The 4,647-nt window shown below is 57.0% G+C and overlaps 1 long non-coding RNA gene across 1 annotated transcript; it reads right to left on the bottom strand.

Annotated features, from left to right (window-relative positions):
- Nucleotides 1-849: 849 nt before the first annotated feature.
- On the bottom strand, nt 850-3,869 carry LOC145536009 (uncharacterized). Its single transcript, XR_014075594.1, has 2 exons — nt 3,637-3,869; nt 850-3,219 (listed from the first exon to the last, which is right to left on the bottom strand). It is a non-coding gene; the product is annotated as an uncharacterized LOC145536009 (long non-coding RNA).
- Nucleotides 3,870-4,647: the final 778 nt, after the last annotated feature.

The raw sequence follows: 4,647 nt of genomic DNA, 5'->3' as shown, positions 1-4,647 counted from the left end.
AGCTGTCGCGGGAGCTGTGTTTGTGCAGTTGCCGGGAGACACGGGCTAGAAATAGGAGGTCAGCAGGGGCTGCAGCTGGGCGTGGAGCGGCCAGCGCCGGTGCTTGTAAACACTGACAGCTGGGGCTGGCATCTCGGCGGGCACGGGTGCTTATGGGGGACACGGCACCTCAAAATAGCCTTCCGGGGGCTTTGCGGTGTGCCCACACGCAGTGCCAGCAGCCCTGAAGACCCCAGAGGAGGAGGGGCCAAGTGAGAAAACGCAGACGGCTTCCCGAGAAGGGTGAACTGTCTGGGCGCTGATTGTAACTGCTCAGGGGTTTCCCACAGCTTCTTAAAGCTTCCATTAGCAGATGTTAGGTAATTAACCGCAGCTGCACGCGGGTATCAACTGACACATCATTCAAACAGAAAATTATTTTTGCTGGTCTCATGTTCTGTTTTCCCCATCTGTGTTGCGAGATGTGATCGGATGTGATTCTTTTTTAACATGCGTGCCTAATTTTGTACAAGCCTGCCAGTTTTGAGGTTTTGTTTACTCTTTTGATGCAGGAGACCCGGGTTCAATCCCTGGGTCAGGAAGATCCCCTGGAGGAGGGAACGGCAACCCACTCCAGTATTCTTGCTCTGGGAAATCCCATGGATAGAGGAGCCTGGCGGGGCTACAGTCCAGGGGGTCGCAAAGAGTCGGACATGACTGAGTGACTAAGCAACAACAAGAAATAACATTGGTACTTATTTTCCTATAACCTTGCCCATTAGTGAAAAAGATGAACTTTTTAAAAGCATTTAACTGAAAGAAATTAAACTTCCCTTATTAAAGTAAAAAAAAAAAACAAAAAAAACCCAATGTTGCAAAGCATTCCGCCTGCTTTATTAACGGAGCCTCGGCAGCCTTAGCAAACATCCGAACATCTTTGAATTTGACCCAGAGTCTGTGGATGTGAACTTTGAGCCTGAGAACGACAGGCCTTTCATTAAGATGAGATGGATGGGAGGGGAGTTTAGGGGAGAATGGATACGTGTATATGTCTGGCTGAGTCCCTTTGCTGTGCACCAGAAACTATCACAACATTGTTAATCGGCTCTACCCCAATACGCAATGTTTTCGGTGTTAAAAACATGAAGAAAAAAAAACGTAGGGAGAGGAAGATGAGATAGAGATGAAAAGAAGACAGCAATTATCCCTAACTATTTTGCAGTTCAGGATCTGGGCACCCCAGGTAGCACTGCTGAGTCACTCAGGCGTGTCTGACTCTTTGCGACCCCCTGGACTGTGGCCCACCAGGCTCCTCCGTCTGTGGGATTCTCCAGGCAAGAACACTGGAGTGGGTCGCCATGCCCTCCTCCAGGGGATCTTCCCAACCCAGGGATCGAACCCAGGTCTCCCTCACTGCTGGTGGATTCTTTACCATCTGAGCCCCCAGGGAAGCCCCCAGGTAGCACTAATTCATGCAAATTGAACGCCTAGCACTTAGATTTTGCGGCATCGGAAGCATCTGACGGAAAGTAATTACACAAAGGAACTGAGGTTCGTGACGCAGGCCAGGTCTTGACATGTGGCTGGTTAACACCGCTGTTTATCCTGTGTTGGTAAAATATACGGAATGTACCACTTTCTATTTTCACTGCTTTAAGCGCACATCTCAGCAGCATCGATTACGTTCACACTGACGTACGACCCTCCCCACCATCGTCTCCGGGACTTCCTCACGGTCCCAGACCCAGACTCCGAGCCCCCGAAACGCGGACTCCCAGCCCCCGAAACGCGGACTCCCAGCCCCTGGACTCACCATCTACCCTCTGTGAGCCTGACAACTCCAGGGACCTCCACAAGCGGGATCTCCATGTCGATCGTTTTGGGTCTTTTTTACACTTAGTGAGTCCCATGGACAGAGGAGCCTGGCGGGCTACAGCCATGGGGTCGCGAAGAGTCGGACACGAGTGAGCAACCACACCCGCTGCAAAAAGCACTTGGTCAGACCTGGAGAAGAAGCCGCCTCCCAACCCAGAGTGGGTTCAGTGAGGCTTGAATAGACTCCGTTTCCAGGGGAACCTTCGTGAATCCGACCCCAGAGTGCAGTGGCTGCTTTAATCGGGAAAGCCGTAAGGCATTGTGGTGGTTGAGTCCATCAGTCGTGTCTGACTCTCTGCGACCCCGTGGGCTGCAGCACGCCAGGCCTCCCTGTCCTTCACCATCTCCTGGGGCTTGCTCAGATTTATGTCCATGGGTGGGTTCCAAGGCCAACTTCAAAACCACTTCCTGCCACATCTGAGCACCCTACAGCCGGCAGGGAGGGGACGCACAGGATGAAGACGCAGGAGGCCCCCGCAGGCCCACCCGGCAGGGGGTCTAGGGCTCCTGGTGGTCCCCGTGGCTGACGGGCCCCCAGGGATGCCCCCCGCTCTGAGACCAGGGACGCCCCGCAGCCTAGGACCAGGCAGAGGTGGGGCCCGCAACTGGTCCCCGTGACGCCCGCGCCCGGAGCAGAGCTGAGCAAACACGGGCAGTGCTGCTGGTGGCCGCGGTCCCGACGGCCGGATTCCGTGGTCTCTCTTTAGTGGCCTCGGAGCGCCGGGCGGACGGAGCGCTCTCGCTGGTGGACAAACATCGCCGCCGGCCCGGCACAGAGGCCGTGTTTACAGACACAGTCGTCTGCCCCGCAGGGTCCAGCACCCTGGGCGCACATCCGCCCGCGTCTGCCGGTGTTAATCCCACGGCCGCCTCCCGGCGGCCTCCACACCCAGGATGGACGCCCAGGGCTTCCCAGAACCGGGAAAGGCGTCTGCGGCCACTGGGCTGGGCTGGGGGCCCTGCCCGGGGGAGAAAACTGCAGGGGGGGGGCCGGGAGCCCTGCCCCGGACTCGCGCGCGGGCACCAGGGCCGGGCAGGTGGGCGGCCTGGGGTTCCGCCCTCGGCCCCCGCCCCTCCTGGGTCTGCTGTGTGGGCACCAGAACACAGGTCCTTGTGTCCGCTGAGGGCCCGCAGGCTGGGCCCATCGTCTCCCCTACCCGGGGGGCGGGCGGTGCTTGGTGCCTGTGGAAGACAAGCGGAGGGGGTCCCTTCTTCCTTCAGAGGCTCTGGGTGGGGGGCGAGCCCTACCATCCTCCAGACCAAGACGGAAGGAAAGTTTGTCTTGGCTTTTACATGCCATGAGATGCTTGTCCCTGACGGCAAGAGCAATCCGCACAGGCTGCCGGCAGAAAATTCCAGAGAACACTAAAGAAGAAGGGAATTGAGATAGTAAAAAAAAAGAAAGGGCTTCCCTGGTGGCTCAAACGGTAAAGAGTCTGCCTGCAATACAGGAGACCTGGGCTCGATCCCGGGGTCAGGAAGATCCCCTGGAGAAGGGAATAGCAACTCACTCCAGTATATGAACATACATATGTATATATAGGGCTTCCCCGGTGGCTCAGCTGGTAGAGAATCCACCTCTAATGTGAGAGACCTGGGTTCGATCCGTGGGTCGGGAAGATCCCCTGGAGAAGGGAACGGCTACCCACTCCAGGATTCTTGCCTGGAGAATCCCATGGACAGAGGAGCCTGGAGGGCTACAGTCCATGGGTAGCAAAAGAGTCTGACATGACTGAGCAACTGAACGACAACAACAGCTCGTCTTATAAGCTGGGATCTCACCAGAGTAACAGCAGATGCTTTTACAGCCAGAATTTTTTCCAGTTAAATTGTGTGATGAGCAGTCTCCGTGCCACAAAGAAAACCTCAGAGAACGGTCTTTTCCTCTCCCAAGTGATGAGGCTGTTTCTCGGTGTGGCTCCTCCGCGGCCGATCCAGCCGTTTCCTGGCCGTGCAGGCGCTCCGCTTGTTTCCAGATCCCACAGGAGGAGCTGCTTGGTGAGGACGGTGCCCACGCACGGGCCCTTGCGCACGGCTCTGATTTATGGCTCTGGAGCGGAGCCCGGAAGGCAGGGACGGAAGGAACTCTCTCCAGCCTTCGACACCAAAACGCTGAAGGCTGCACCATCGGCCTCATTACAGCGCCAACCTCCGCCGGGTTATCATCCCCCCGACGCCCACCAGCCTCACCAAGGAAAACGGCTTTGCAGGGGTTTCCAGCGGCTGCTGTCATGAAGGACTAGACTGGGGGCTTCAAACCACAGACATCCGTCCTCCTCCAGCCCTGGGGACCAGACGTCCGAGGTCACGGTGTCCCAGGGCTGAGCTCCCTGCAGAGTCTCCAGGAGAGGCTCCTCCCCACCTCTTCCGGCTTCTGGGGGCTCCGGGCATCGTCCCTGGGCTGGTGGCTGCCTCCCTCCCGTCTCCGCCTCCGTCTCCACGTGGCTTCTCCTCTGTGTCCGTGTCGCTCCTCTTTTGTGTCTTGTAAGGACCCTGTCACTGGGTTTAGGGCCACCCCATCCAGGAGGGACCTCATCTCAGACCCTTCACTCCATCACACCTGCAGAGACCCTGTTTCTAAACAGCCCCGTTTGTAGCTCTTGGGGTCATGATGCGGAAGTGTCTTTATTAAGGACACGATTCAGCCTATAAGGGCTTCCCTGGGGGCTCAGTGATCAAGAACCTGTTTGCAATGCAGGAGACAGAAGAGATGCAGGTTTGACCCCCGGGTGGGGAAGATCCCCTGGAGGAGGGCATGGCAACCCACTCCAGTATTTCTGTCTGGAGAATCCC

The sequence above is a fragment of the Giraffa tippelskirchi genome, chromosome X (genome assembly GCF_054371585.1).
Source record: "Giraffa tippelskirchi isolate mGirTip1 chromosome X, T2T-mGirTip1v1.2.pri, whole genome shotgun sequence".
Taxonomy (NCBI): Eukaryota; Metazoa; Chordata; class Mammalia; order Artiodactyla; family Giraffidae; genus Giraffa; species Giraffa tippelskirchi.
This window is presented reverse-complemented; position numbering and strand designations above follow the sequence as displayed.